This window comes from Coenobita brevimanus, chromosome 40 (genome assembly GCF_032717465.1).
Source record: "Coenobita brevimanus isolate Jiangsu-jjx chromosome 40, ASM3271746v2, whole genome shotgun sequence".
Lineage (NCBI taxonomy): Eukaryota > Metazoa > Arthropoda > Malacostraca > Decapoda > Coenobitidae > Coenobita > Coenobita brevimanus.
The window spans coordinates 2,602,469-2,618,227 of record NC_136993.1 but is presented as its reverse complement, the minus strand read 5'-3'; the positions used below and the strand labels follow the sequence as shown (position 1 = coordinate 2,618,227).

At 47.6% G+C, this 15,759-nt stretch overlaps 1 non-coding gene across 1 annotated transcript; it reads left to right on the top strand.

Moving 5' to 3' along the window:
• The first annotated feature begins 15,259 nt into the window (after window positions 1-15,259).
• TRNAK-CUU (transfer RNA lysine (anticodon CUU)) lies at window positions 15,260-15,332 on the top strand. The gene has a single exon. It is a non-coding gene; the product is annotated as a tRNA-Lys (tRNA).
• The last annotated feature ends 427 nt before the right edge of the window (window positions 15,333-15,759 follow it).

The following is a 15,759-nucleotide window of genomic DNA, read 5'->3' as shown; positions in this document are numbered from 1 at the left end:
TGGAGGCAATTTGTTTGTGGCCACTCCCTACGGGATTATGGCGTCTGGCTATGGATAGATAAATAAAAACACAATCTGTATAAACATTAAAATATCAGCAAACTATAAGCAAAGGTGTAAAGATACGGAAGGGAGCTAAAGACGCAACAAATCCTACGAAAATGCGACTTGTAAATTGAAAGTATGAACTGAAGAGGAATCACGTCTTGTTACTGACCTCCTACCCACCCACCCTCTCTCCCCTCCCACCCATACTCTCTTCCTTCCACCCACCTTCTCTCCCCTCCCTCCCACCCACCCATCCCCCTCCTCTACCCTCCTACTGTGTTTACCTCCTGTCCTTATAGGCTACATGGTCTGTTCCTTAACCCCCACTCACCCACCCCCTCCTCCTCCTCCTAATCCACCCCCTCTCATCCTAATCCTCCCCTCCCTTTCCTTATCCACCCCTCCCTTTCATTCTAATCCATCCCCTCTCTCTCCTAATCCATCCCCTCCCTCACCTCCTAATCCACCCCCTCCCTCTCCTAATCCACCCCTCCCTCCCAGCTTTCTCAACTACCCAGCGTTCTCTCTTGGTTTACTATCTTTCCCTTCCCTCCCCTCCCTCTTTCTCAATCTTCCTTCCCTTCTTTCCTACCCTCTCTTTCACTTCCCTATCCCTCCCATCCTTATCCCACATTTCCTTCTTCCTCATCCCCTCCCTTCACTTCCCTATCCTCCCATCCCCTACCCCACACTTCCTTCTTCCTCATCCCTTCCCTTCACTTCCCTATCCTCCCATCCCCTACCCCACACTTTCTTCTTCCTCATCCCTTCCCTTCACTTCCCTATCCTTCCACTCCTAACCCACACTTCCTTCTTCCTCATCCCTTCCCTTCACTTCCCTATCCTCCCATCCCCTATCCCACACTTCCTTCTCCCTCATCCCTCTACACTTTCCCCTTTCCTCTTTGCCACATCCCCCTCCCTTTCTTCCGTCCCTCCTACCCTTTCTCCTTTCCCTATTTCTTAAACTCACCTATCCTCCTCCTCCTCATCTCTTCCTCCCCCTTCCTTCCTTCCTTCTTATCTCTTCCTCCACCTCCATTCCCTCATCTCTCCCCCTTCCCCTCCTCCCCTCCCTCCACCCCCTCCCCTTCTCTCCATCAGGGTATAAACCTCTTCCCGCTACCCAACAGTAGACGTGACCTGCATTAAACACACACACACACACACACACACACACACACACACACACACACACACACACACACACACACACACATGCACTTTTTTCTTCCGTAAGTACACACACACACACACACACACAGAGACAGGCACTTTTTTCTTCTCTAAGTACACACATTCTTTTTTCTCAAATCTCTCTCTCTCCCTCTCATGCCTTTACTTGGGTACAATCCAGTTCTACTTCCTAGGGATGATCGGGTGGGGGGGGGGAATGAAAAGGTGGGCGGGTGTGTGGAAGGGTGGGGAGAAAGTGGGTGGGTACAGGTGTGGGTGGGTGGGCGGACAAGTGGGTGGAACTGTGTGGAATGGTGGGTAAAAGAAGGAACTGATGTGTGGGTTGGTGAAGTGGAAGAGGGGGAGGGAGGAATGAAAAGGTGGGTGGGGAGGTGGAAATGTGGGTGGGCAGGTGTAAAGGTGGGTGGGTAGATGGAAAGGTGGGTAGAAAGTATGAGTGGATATAAGTGGGTGGGTGGGGTGCAACTTGGGGGGAGAAGGGTGGAAAGAAAAAGTGGGTGGAAGGTATATAGAAAGTATGGGTGGGTAAAGGACTGACTGGATGGTTAAGTGGGTGGAAGGACGATACAGGTGGGTGGGTAGGTGGGGTGGAAGGGAGGTGAGGGTGGAATAATAGGTAGGTGGAAAGGTAGGTAGAGAGTATGAGAGGGTACAGTGGGTGGGGTGGAAGGAAGAAGGTAACTAGGTGGGTGGGTAGGTGGAGTGAAAATGGGGGAGAGGGAAGTTGAAAGGTGGGTGGATGGGGTGGAAGAGTGGAGGGGGTTGGAGGAGAGTGGGTGTGGGTGTGGTTGCTGTGTAAAGTGTGTGGATGGGGAAGAAATGAGAGGTAGATGGGTGTTGCGAATCAGTGGCTGGGTGAATGAGGATGGGGAGGTAGGTGACGATGAGTGGGTGAGAAAGGTGAGGCAGATCAGTAAGGGTGTGGGTGAGGAGGGAGACGGGCAGTAAGGTATGTTGTGAGTTTGTGGGGGAGGGGTGGGGTGGTGAGGATGGTGAAGGGGGGAGGAGGGGAAATCCAGACTCGTAGGTGTGGTATGTGGATTATGTGAATGAGGAAGGAGGCAGGAGTGTATTATGTGTGTGTGGGAGTAGGTGGGTGGGCGTAAGGAGGGTGTGAGTAGGTAGGTGGTTGAGAGAGGGTGGGAGTAGGTGGATGGGCGAGGGGAAGGTGTAAGTAGGTGGGTGGATGAGAGAGGATGTGAGAAGGTAGGTGGTTAAGAGTGGGTGTGAGTAGGTAGATTAGGTGGGTGAGAGTGTGTGTGTGTGAAGGTAGGTGGTTGGGAGAGGGTGTGAGAAGGTGGGTGTGTATTAAGTTTGTGTGAAAGCACGTGGGTGGGCGAGGGTGTGTGTGAGTAGGTGGGTGGGCGAGGGTGTGGGTGTAGGTGGGTGGGAGGATGGGGGTGGGGGTGTCAGGAGCTTGGTGGGTACGCTGTAAGAAGCAAGAGGTCACGGGGATTAAGAGAGGGGTGTTAAACTGGCTAAGGGTACAGGAGGGATGCAGGTGGGGATGGAGAGAAGGCACGAACGGATGTAAATGGTTAGAAGGGACGAATGGATGAAAATGGATGGATAGAAGAGACGAATGGATGAAAGTGGATGGATAAAAGGAACGAATGCATGCAAATGGATGGATAGAACTAGATGATATTGATGGAAGGGTAGAAAGATGAATGGGTCAAAAGATTTAGAGAGAAGGAACAAATATATAGGAAACGCAGAAGGATAAAACGTTTACATAGAAGGAATAGGTAGATAAGGATGGTGATGATGATGATGATGATGGAAATGAGAGGATGGAAGTACGAAATTGATGATAAAGATGGATGTATAGAAAGGACGAATGGATGCAAATGTTTAAATAGAAGGAATACATGCATGAAGGTGGATGGATAGAATGAAGGAAAGGATGATGATAATAATAATAATAATAATAATAATAATAATAAAAGATTAAGTATCCCGTGAGTCAGCAAATAATATAACTAAAAAGGCGGAGGATTTGTGTGTGTGTGTGTGTGTGTGTGTGTGTGTGTGTGTGTGTGTGTGTGTGTGTGTGTGTGTGTGTGATAAACAAACATACGGTGCACCTTAACACGCCATAAAAAATAAATAATAATAATAATAATGATGAGTCAAAAATCCTCAAATCTTCACCACAATTATATTTCAGAATTTTGCTTAAGTTATTCCATTTCCTCTTCACCCATCTCCTTCCTCCTCCAGTTCCTTCCCCCTCCAGTTCCTCCTCCCTCCTCCAGTTCCTCCTTCCTCTTCCAGTTCCTCCTTCCTCCTCCAGTTCCTCCTTCCCCCTCCAGTTCCTCCTTCCTCCTCCAGTTCCTCCTTCCTCCTCCAGTTCCTCCTCCCTCCTCCAGTTCCTCCTCCCTCCTCCAGTTCCTCCTTCCTCCTCCAGTTCCTCCTTCCTCCTCCAGTTCCTCCTTCCTCCTCCAGTTCCTCCTTCCTCCTCCAGTTCCTCCTTCCCCCTCCACTTCCTCCTTCCTCCTCCACTTCCTCCTTCCTTCTACTTTCCCTCTCAAGGTCCTACTCCACAAATGACTCATCCTTGACCTCCTCTAAGGTACTTGTAACGCCCACACTACACCCATTCACGCCCACACTACGTCCATGCTACACCCATTCACGCCCACACTACAACCATTCACGCCCACACTACATCCATTCTCGCCCACACTACACCCATTCACGCCCACACTACGCTCATTCACGCCCACACTACGCCCATTCACGCCCACACTACGCTCATTCACGGCCACACTACACCCATTCACGCCCACACTACGCCTGTTCACGCCCACACTACACCCATTCACGCCCACACTACACCCATTCACGCCCACACTACACCCATTCACGCCCACACTACCCTCATTCACATCCACACCACACCCATTCACGCCCACACTACACCCATTCACGCCCACACTACACCCATTCACGCCCACACTACACCCATTCACGCCCACACTACACCTATTCACACCCACACTACACCCATTCACGCCCACACTACACCCATTCACGCCCACACTACCCTCATTCACATCCACACCACACCCATTCACGCCCACACTACACCCGTTCACGCCCACACTCCACGCCCAGGTTGTCATATCTAGTAAGGATGCTTCACTGGTGCTCTTGAAGACAATGCTATGCTGAGTACCCAAGAGAGTCGATAGAGAGAGAGAGAGAGAGAGAGAGAGAGAGAGAATCGCAAAGACTAGCTGGGTGTGTGTGTATGTGTGTGTGTGTGTGTGTGTGTGTGTGAGAGAGAGAGAGAGAGAGAGAGAGAGAGAGAGAGAGAGAGAGAGAGAGAGAGAAAATGGAGTTCCCCCGAGCTAAGCCCTGTATTGGACTATATAGCCCCGCTAGGGTTACAGGAGCGAGCTACCACTCCCAGCACGGCAGCCCGGGCGAGGCTCGAACTCGCAATCCCCCGATTACGAGTCCAGCGCCTACCACTGTGCTACCGCGCCCCCCAGAGAGAGAGAGAGAGAGAATCGCAAAAACTGTGTGTGTGTGTGTGTGTGTGTGTGTGAGAGAGAGAGAGAGAGAGAGAGAGAGAGAGAGAGAGAAATGGCTTCAACAAAATCTTAAGGTGCAAGACATGACCTCCTCAAGACACAGAAGACATAAAGGTCACAGAAAGACTTAAAACCAAAGACTATTAACCAAAAAAACAAAATGTGTGTGTGTGTGTGTGTGTGTGTGTGTGTGTGTAAGAATGAGAAGGCACACAAAGGCTTCAGAACTTGACTCAAAAGGGCAAAGGTTAAGTACAGGTCACTCAATTTGGGTGTCCTGCGTGTGTGTGTGTGTGTGTGTGTGTGTGTGTGTGTGTGTGTGTGTGTGTGTGTGTGTGTGTGTGTGTGTGTGTGTGTGTGTGTGTGTGTGTTTAGGTGTGAGTGGTGTGTAAATGGTGTTAGGTGGGTGGGTGGGTGTCGTGTAGGTGTGGGTGGGAGGGTTGTTTGTAGATGGGTGTGGTGGGAGGTTGTAGGTAGGTAGGTAGGTAGGTATGTATGTAGGTAGGTAGGTAGGTAGGTAGGTAGGCAGGTGGGTGGGTGGGTGGTGGATGAGTCTGTGTAGGGAGGTGGGTGGGCTGGTTGCTTGTAGGTGGATGTGGTGGAAGGATATAACTGGGTGAGTGGATGAGGAAGATAAGAGTAGGTAGGTGGATGAGTGGATGAGGAAGACAGGTGTAGGCAGGTGGATGAGTGGACGAAGAAGATGGGTGCAGGCAGGTGGATGAGTGGAAGACGAAGATGGGTATAGGCAGGTGGATGAGGAAGACAGGTGTAGGCAGGTGGATGAGTGGATGAATGAGTCTTTAAACTAATCACTACCTACGATTCATTTTAACTTCACAAAAACCCATACCATCAACAATATATTAAATTTTTTTTGCATGATTCTTTAATACAATCCCTTCACTGCCCAGGGAAATATCATTAGGGCTGGTCAGATTAATTTATAGATAGTTGTTACATCCAGGTGTATTAAATGACGCTGATGAGTGAGACGAGCCATGGATGGGAGTTTTATGTAGGGCAATTCCAAGATCACTGAAACGTACACGCACACGCATACACACACACACACACACACAATTTCTGAGTGTATGAAGAAGATATATAACAATGATGAATAAGTAACGTTAAAAAAAAATAATAATAATAATAATAATAATGAGGAGAGGGAGTGAACAGATGGAAGTCAAGATCAGTAACAATAATAATAATAAAAACAACTATAATAATAATAATAATAATAATAAATCCAGTTATAACAATACCAACAATTACACACACACACACACACACACACACACACACACACACACACACACATTGCAAGCTACAATGCAATGTCGGTTTCGCCTTGCCACACTTTCGGCTCAGCTCGTAAAGTGAGACGAGGCCGAGTTTACCACAGCTATAACACTGAGGTCTGCCACACCACCACCACACTTTTACCACACTCCAGTTAGGGGGAAATTAATACCACACTCCAGCAAGACGGATATTACTACCACCACCACAATGACTACCACACTTAACCACAACAGAGAGAGAGAGAGAGAGAGAGAGAGAGAGAGAGAGAGAGAGAGAGAGAGAGAGAATCGCGGAATGAGAATGTGAGTGTGTGTGTGTGTGTGTGTGTGTGTGTAAAGAAGAAAATTGTGTAAAGGGAAAGAAGAACTTGGTGTGTGTGTGTGTGTGTGTGTGTGTGTGTGTGTGTGTGTGTGTGTGTGTGTGTGTGTGTGTGTGTGTGTGTGTGTGTGTGAAGAAAATTGTGTAAAGGGAAAGAAGAACTTGGTGTGTGTGTGTGTGTGTGTGTGTGTGTGAAGAAAATTGTGTAAAGGGAAAGAAGAACTTGGTGTGTGTGTGTGTGTGTGTGTGTGTGTGTGTGTGTGTGTGTGTGTGTGTGTGTGTGTGTGTGTGTGTGTAAAGAAGAAAATTGTGTAAAGGGAAAGAAGAACTTGGTGTGTGTGTGTGTGTGTGTGTGTGTGTGTGTGTGTGTGTGTGTGTGGTGACACTCAGGTGCTAGAGTTTTAATTTCCGCTCAGGTGACACAGGCGTGCCTGTCTCTCTCCCTACCTGTCACACCCATCCCTCCTCCCCCCACCCCTACCTTGCCCCCTCACCTGTCTAAACCCTAACCCCTCTCTCTCTCTCTCTCTCTCTCTCTCGGATAAATCGCCGTTAATCCCGCATCACGTCCTTTCCTTCTTCCTGCTCCCAGGCCGATTTATTGGGTTTGGGATAGACATCTACTTCTATCTATCCTCACGTTCATCCACACATCCGGTAGTACCTCTCTCTCTCTCTCTCCGTTGATTCACCTATCCATCCATCCAGTTCAGTATTTCATCCCTCCATCCCTCAATCCAGCCTTTCTATCCATCACTCTATCCAGCCCTTCATAACACTATCCATCCATTCTTAACACTATCTATCCATCTACTTTCCTATCTATCCATCCATCTACCTTCCTAATTATCAATCAATCCATCCATCCATCCACCCATCTATCTACCTTCCTTCCTGCCTATTAATCCCTCCATCCACCTACCTTCCTACCTACTTACCTACCAACCTATCCATCCATCTACCTTCCTACTTACCTACCAACCTATCCATCCATCTACCTTCCTACTTACCTACCTACCTTTCCATCCATCAATCAACCTTCCTACCTACCCATCTAGCTATCCATCCATCCATCTACCTTCCTACTTACCTACCTACCTACCCATCCATCCATCTACCTTCTTACTTACCTACCAATCTATCTACCTTTCTACTTACCTACCTACCTATCCATCCATCAAACTACCTTCCTACTTACCTACCTACCTATCCCTCCATCAATCTACCTTCCTACTTACCTACCTACCTACCCATCCATCCACTTTCCTCCCAAACCATCTATCTATCCATCCAGCTGTCTACCTTCCTACTTACCTACCTATCCATCCATCCATCCATCCAGTCCTCAACAAAGGCTATGGTACGGCGCGTCATATCACCTTATCTTAACGACCTTGTTCCCTGCCTCTTATAAATACCCCTCTTCCTTTAACAGCGTCGTTAAGATTACGATAAGAAATTCAACAACACGATTACCCCCACCCCAAGACCTTCAGGTGTTAATGTACCTTTGTTTTCCACACCTTTAGCGAGAGACTGACGAGGAGAGTGTGTGTGAGTGAGGTGGAGGGAGGGAAAAGGAGGGGGAGGCCAAGGATGAGATGGAGGGATGGTGTGGAGAGGTATATGAGAGAGGGGTGTGTGAACTGGAAGCAGGGCAATGAAATGGCGGGGGACAGGGCGACATGGAGGCGATTTGTTTGTGGCCACCCCTTACGGGATTAAGGCGTCTTGTAATAGATAGATAGATAGACCTTAATTACTTTTACTATATTTTGTTCACACTAACTTGGCCCAGATTTTCGTCCTCTTGCAGCTTATTTCACGTTGCTCAATGCAGAAAGGGATACTGCTAGGCTCTACATTCCTTTCCATAGCAGTTCTTCGTGACTAGCATTATATTGTACAACTTCACTACACCTTCAGGCGTTTTACTCTAACTTGGTCCACTTATCATTGCGTCTCCCTCTTTCTCTCTCTCTCTCTCTCTCTCTCTCACACACACACACACGTACATGCCCTCCCCCTCCCTCTCTCACACACACACACGTACATTCCCCCTCCCCCTCCCTCTCTCTCTATCTCTCTCTCTCACACACATACACACACACACACACACTCTCTCTCTCTCTCTGGCATTCTCACATCTCATCTATGTTTCCCGCCAATGAAAAGACTTTACTTTCTCATCATCTTCCCATCACCATCAACCCTCACTCCTCTTCTTCCCTCCTCTCCCATCACCATCATCATCCTTTTGTCTCTTCCCCCCCCCCCTAGATTCATCACCGCTTTATTATACTGTACTTTCCTTACTTCCATCATCATCACTATCATCACCACCACCATCATTATCAACAGCAGTACCAGCATCCTTTCCTTACTACTATTTACTATTATTATTATTATTATTATCATCAACATCATTATCATCATCACTTTTCTCGTTCTCCCTCATCACTTTAAAATCATGACCCTTTTCTTTTTCTCTCCTACCCATCATCATCATCATCATCATCATCACTTTTCTTTCTTCCCATTACACTCATTACCCTTTCACCCTTTCTTCCCTTCCATCATCACTCATTTCATTTTTCTCATTACCATCACCACCACGTCACCCTTTCGTCCCACCATCATTACCTTTCTTCCCTTCATCATCATCATCACCACCACCATCAACTTATCCTTTCGTCTAACATCACCATCTTTCTGCCCATCACCACCATCACCGCCACATCATCCTTTCATCCCATCATCACAGTCTTTCTGCCATTATCATCATCATCATCACCACCACCACCACTTTTCCACCTTTTCAGTCTTCCTATCTTCATCATCATCATTACACCACCACCACTACCATCATCACTTTTCCACCCATTCCTGTCTTCCTTTCTTCACCATCACCACCACTATTATCACCACCTTTCCACCCATTCCTATCTTCACCATCACCAGCACCACCACCACCACCACCACCACCAACAACAGCAGCACTTTTCTTACCACCATCATCATCATCAGCCACCACCACCACCACTTTTCCATCCATCCCTGTCTTCCTATCACCTCCACCACCATAACATCATCACCCATTTCTGTCCTCCCATCTCCACCACCCTTTCTCCACTCCCCACAGAGAAAGACCCAAGTTACTCCTCCTCTTCTAACCTCACTTATGAATTTATTAATCAAGTCTGCCTTTACAAATAGACATTAAAACTGATAAAAAAGGAATTTCTGTCTGAATAGATGAACATTCGGAGTGTCAAAGGGACCAATGGGTTGTGAAATAAGTGGATCTGGGTAACTCTCTCTCTCTCTCTCTCTCTCTCTCGTTGCAGTGTTGCCTCCCCCTCTGCTTATTTCACCGCCTCTCTCTCTCTCTCTCTTTCTCTCTGCCAAAGCCTCATTTTACTTAAGTTTAAGAATAGGATAACAAAACAGAAGTTGAAATCAGCCTGAGAGAGAGAGAGAGAGAGAGAGAGAGAGAGAGAGAGAGAGAGAGAGAGAGAGAGAGAGAGAGAGAGAGGATCAAGGCGGTGAAATAAGCAGGGGGGAGGCAACATTGACACGAGAGAGAGAGAGAGAGAGAGAGAGAGAGTGAGAGAGAGAGAGAGAGGGGGGGGGGAGGCAACATGGCAACGACGGCTTCGCAATAACAATAAACGCAGAGGTGGTGAGGGAGAGAGGGAGGAGGAAGGAAGAGAGGAAGAGAAGTGAGGGAAAGACGGAGAGAAGAGAGAGCGAAGTGAGGGAGAGACGAGAGGGAAAGAAGAGAGGAAGAGACGAGAAGGAAAGAAGACAGGGAGAGAAGAGTGAGAAAAGAGAGGGAGAGAAGAAGAGAAAAGAGAGGGAGACGAAGAGAGAAAAGAGGGGAGGGGGAGAGATGAAGGTGAAGAGGAGGAGCAGGGAGAAGAAATGGGATGACGGAAAGGAAAGGGGAGGAGGAAGAGATTGAGGGAGCCAAGAGAAGGGAGGAGGGAGAGGGAGGGAGAGGAGAGGAGAAGAGAAAGAGACAGGGTGAAAAAAGAGGACAAGGGAAGAGAAGAGAGAGAGAGATAAGAGAGAGAGAGAGAGAGAGAGAGAGAGAGAGAGAGAGAGAGAGAGAGAGAGAGATCGTGGAGGTAAAAGAAATAACGCAAGGATATGTTTGGAGGCGAATATTACAACTATACAAGAAATTATTGCAGATGATCAACAAGGTAGGGATAGTAATAATTAGTGATGTACCGAATGCATCCCCTAACCCAGACCCTTACGAAAAAGAAGTGTGTGCAAACCGACCGCATTTCTCACCCCACGGCATAGGAATAGTAACAGTAGGGATTGAAATAGTAATAGTAGGGATAGAGAAGCAGATAAAGGATAGTCAGGAACACATACTATCCTTCTATCCATCCTAGCCTACCCTAGAAAAAATGTAGTGTGTGCTAACCGACCGCCTTTCCGAAACCACAGCATAGGGATAGTGATAGTAGGGATAGAAAACCAGATAAAGGATAGTCAGGAACATTCTATCCTTCTATCGACCCTAACCTACCCTATAGAAAATGTAGTGTGTGCTAACCGACCGCCTTTCCGAAACCACTGCATAGGACTAGCAATAGTAGGGATAGAAATAGCAATAGTATAGGGATAGAAGAGCTGATAGAGGATAGTCAGGAACACACATTCTATCCTTCTATCCACCCTAGTCATTACTGCAAAGGGTGAACGCAATAACACCCTGCCAAATGAACCGTGGGATCGCGTTAATCTCCCTGAACGGTATACACGAAGGAAGAACGAAATTATACGAAAGGGATTTGGGTAGAGTCACTGGCTGGCTAAGGGAGAGTATAATAAGCTTCAGGGAGGGTATATTGAACATCAGGGAGAATACTAAGCTGCAGGGAGGGTATATAAAGATTCAGGGAGAGTATACTAAGCTTCAAGGAGAGTATATTAAGACTTCAGGGAGGGTATAGTTTCAGGGAGAGTATACGAAGCTACAGGTAGGGTACATAAATCTTCAGGGAGGGTATACTAAGCTTCAGGGAGAGTATAATAAGCTTCAGGGAGGGTATATTAAACTTCAGGGAGAATACTAAGCTTCAGGGAGAGTATATTAAGCTTCAGGGAGATTATACTAAGCTTCAGGGAGATTATACTAAGCTTCAGGGAGGGTACGCTAAGCTTCAGGGAGAGTATACAAAGCTTCAGGGAGAGTATATTAAGCTTCAGTGGTGAGGTTCAGACGAGGTTCAGGTGGGGTTCGGAGGTGTGGTTGTGCTGGTCAAAAGGGGTTCAATTGTAGATGAGCTGGAGTGGTGAGAAGTGTGGCTGTGAGGTGAGGTTCTGACGAGGTTTAGGTACGATTCGGAGGCGGGGTGAGGTTCAGACGAGGTTGTGCAGAGGGAGTGGGGTTCAAAGGAGGTTTAGAAGTGGTTGTGCAGGGGTGGTGAGGTTGAGACGAGGTTGTGCACAGGGAGTGAGGTTCGACGGGGATCAGGTGGGGTTGTGCAGAGGGAGGGAGGTTCGAGGGAGGTTCAGACGAGGTTGTGCAGAAGGAGTGAGGTTCTAAGGAGGTTCTGGTGGGGTTCAGGGGTGTGGTGGTGGGGTGGGTTTGGTGAGGCGGGGTACCCAAGCTGAGATGTAAACAACGGTACACAAACACCCGCATGTAAACACAGAGCATGCCGGAGAGGGGGAGGCGAGAGAAAAAGAGGAGGAAGGGAGAGAGGGAGAGAAAGAAGAGAGGAAGGGAGAGATGGCAGGCAGGGAGGGAGGGAAAGAAGAGAGGAAGGGGGAGAAGCGAAGAGGAGGAGGGTAGGGGGGGGGGAAGAGAAAGAAGGATGGCAGGGAGGGAAGAGATAGAAGGGAGGTAGGGAGAAAAAAAAAGTTAGTGAGGGAAGGGAAACAGGAGAGGAAGGGAGAAAAAGAGGAGAGGAAGGGCGAGGAAGAGGAGAGGAAGGAAGGAGAGGAGTGGATGGGAGGGAGGTGGAAAAGAGGAAGGGGGAAAGGGAAGGAATCACAAGGCATGCCGCAGAGGGGAGGGGAGAGAAAAAGAGGAGGTGAAGGGATAAAAAGAGGAGAAAGATAGAAGAAAAGGAGAAGAAGGGAGAGAAGGGAGGTTGGGAGGATAGACAGGAATGGAGGGGAAGGAGAGGTGGACAAGAGGAAGAGGGAGAGGGGAGGAGAAAGAAAAGGGAAGATTAAGAGGAACACTAGGAGAAAGAATAATGGAAGGGAAGAAGAGGGAAGAAAAGGGGAAAGGGGAAGAAGGAAGGGGAAGGAAAGCGGTAAAGAGGAAAGAAGAAAAACAGGAGGACGGGAAGAAAAGAGAGGAAGGGGAGGGAAAATGGGTGAAGAGGAAAGAGAAAGATTAAGAAAGGAGGACTGGGGACGAAGAGAGAAAGGGAAGAGAAAGGAAAGGTGAAAATGAGAAAGGGAAGGAATGAGAGGAATGTATGCGGGAAGAAAAGGGAGGGAAGAAAAGGGAGATGGTGAGGTAAATTTAGAAAGAGAGGAAGGAAAGGGAATAAGGAAAAGGACGTGAGGAAAAGGGAGAAAGGGAAAGGAATGGAAAGGGGAAGGAAGGGAAGGATAGGAAGGTATGAAGGAAGTGAAGGAGAGAGGAAGGTATGAAGGAAGGGAAGGAGAGGAAGGTATGAAGGAAGTGAAGGAGAGGAAGGTATGAAGGAAGGGAAGGAGAGGAAGGTATGAAGGAAGTGAAGGGGAGAGGAAGGGATGAAGGAATATAGGGAGAAAAAGGTAGGTGAGGGGAAGGAAAGGTACTAAGAGGGGAAGAGGGAAAATGAGAGAGAGAGAGAGAGAGAGAGAGAGAGAGAGAGAGAGAGAGAGAGAGAGAGAGAGAGAGAGAGAGAGAGAGAGAGAGAGAGAGAGAGAGAGAGGCACCTTGAAGTATTTACCCTCCTCCCTCTATTTACTCTCTCCTTCTTATGCGGTCTCGGAAGAAATGCGTCAAAGGTCAGAAAAAAAACAAGAAAGAAAAAAAACAAGACGCTCCACAAAGAATATACCGACCCGCTCAGGCTTTTAGCTCTCTCTCTCTCTCTCTCTCTCTCTCTCTCTCTCTCTCCAAGCCTCAGTATATTAGAAGGTATGGGTGTTTACAGTCTGACTTAAACTCCCTTCCTTCCTTTCTCTACTCCCCCTTTTCCTCTCTCTCTCTCTCTTTTCCGTCCTTCCTGTTCATCTCTCCTCCTCCTTCTTCCCTCTCCTTCCCCTATCTCTTCCTTACCTCCCTCCCTTCCCATCTTATTCCCTCCTCTTCCTACCATTTCTCTCTCCTTTTCTCTTTCCTCCCCCTTCCTTATTCCCTTTTTTCCTCCTCATCTCCTCCTAGTCTCCCTCCTCCCTCCCTTCCTCTTCCCTTCCATTTTTCTCTCCATCACTTAGTTTTCACCCTCTTGTCCCTCCCTCCTCTTGATTCTTCCCTCCCTCTACTTCCTTCTCCTACTTCTTCCCTCCCTCCCTCTTCCTCCTCCTCCTGCTTCTTCCTTCCCTCCTCCTCCTGCTTCTTCCCTCCCTCCTCTTCCTCCTGTTTCTTCCCTCCCTCTTATCATCACCAAAGTCATCATCATCACCATCACCATCATCTCTGCTTTCCAGTTCCCACCTTCCCTTTTTCTTCCCTTCATCCTGTTACGTCCTTCACATTCCATCCTAATTCTTCTCCCTGTCTTCTCTTCTTCCTCCCTCATCCCCTTCCTTCTCCCTTTCTCCTCATCTTCCTTACACTTCTCCCCTTCTCTTACTCCTTCCTTCATCCCCCTTCTTCCCACTTACTTCTCCTCCTCTTCCCGCCCTGTCCCCTCTCTCCCATCCTATCCTTCTTCTCCGTTGCTTCCTTCCTCTCATCTTCCTTCTCTCCCCCGGGCCTTCTTTTCTCCCTCCCCTTTCACCCTCACCTCCCCTCTCTCCAGTTCCCTCCCTCTCGTCCCCTTCCCTCCCTCCCTCCTCTCCATCCCTAACCTACATTCGACTCGGAAGGCTAAAACGAACATGTCCCCTCTTCCTTCACCAGTTCCGTCTTTCAGTATTTTTTGCCCCAACACTTCCCTCTCCCCTTCCTCCTCCTTTCATTCCTTCCTCTTAGTTTAGCTTTCGCCTCTCCTCTTCTCTCCTTTCTTCCTCTTCCCCTCTTTCTCATGGGTCTATCTTTTCTATCCTCCCTCTCATCTCTTCCTTTCTCACCTCTCCTTATGTCCTCTCTTCTTTCACAAATCCCATCATTCTGTATTTTCCGTCTCACCGCTCTTCTCTCTCCTTCCTCCTCTCTCTTCCCATCATTCACTCTTTTCTATCTATTGGTCTGGCTTTCTATTCTCCCCTCCTGTCTTCCTATTCATTTATTCTATCCTGTCTTTTAGTCTAGCTTTCACCCCTCACAGTTCTATCTCTCCTACCCTATCTCTCCAGTTTATCTATTTCTCATCTCTTACTTACTCCCTCTGCCTATCTTTCATTCTTTCCTGCATACGGATTTTAGTTCTCTCCTTCACACGTCAAGTGAGAGAGAGACAGGATAGAGAATGAACTGTTAGGTGGGAGAGAGACACAGATTAGAGCTTGAATTATATATATATATATTTTTTTGTCTTGGCCTGCTCATAATCCCTCTTCAGAGTGGATGGGTTCTGTGCTGGTCGCATCGTTATAGAGAAATTAAGAAAATAAAGAAATCAGGCTTTAACCCCTCTCACCCACTTATCATTTCCACCCTCCCCCCCTTCCTTTTTTAATGCAAGAAAGAAGGAACCAAAGGCCAGCGCCCGCAAAGTCGTTCCCTCCAAGAAAAAACAAAGTAACAGAGCCGAAATGGAACTCCGCCATCAACCCGGCTAGCTCAGATGGTAGAGCATAAGACTCTTAATCACAGGGTCGTGGGTTCGAGCCCCACGTTAGGCGTTCGATATTTTTAAAGAACTAGCTAGGTTATAGAGCCAGTAATACCGTGGATGAGAACTCTGGGAACCTGCTACAGAGTAATGTGCCGTGTCAATGTTTTAGTGCCTTGTTTCACTGCTACAGAGTAGGTATATATTCATGTGCTGTTCACCTCTGTAGTTTTCAAGCTATACAGTAGGCATACTCGTACTATAAATACTAAGGGGTACTGTTTCAACAATAAGCATTAGTGGTGTAATTAATTTTTATGCGTGTTGCTTCACACTGAAATGCGTTCTGTTTAACAATAATAATAATGTTTCAGTGTTTTGCAGAAGGTCTACATTGTTGAGTCTTATGTGTCATTTCCCGGAGAATGAAATACTGACTAAGAGGATGTATGTAGGTGAGGTGGTGGAAGAGAGAGGGAGAGGTAGACCGAGGATGA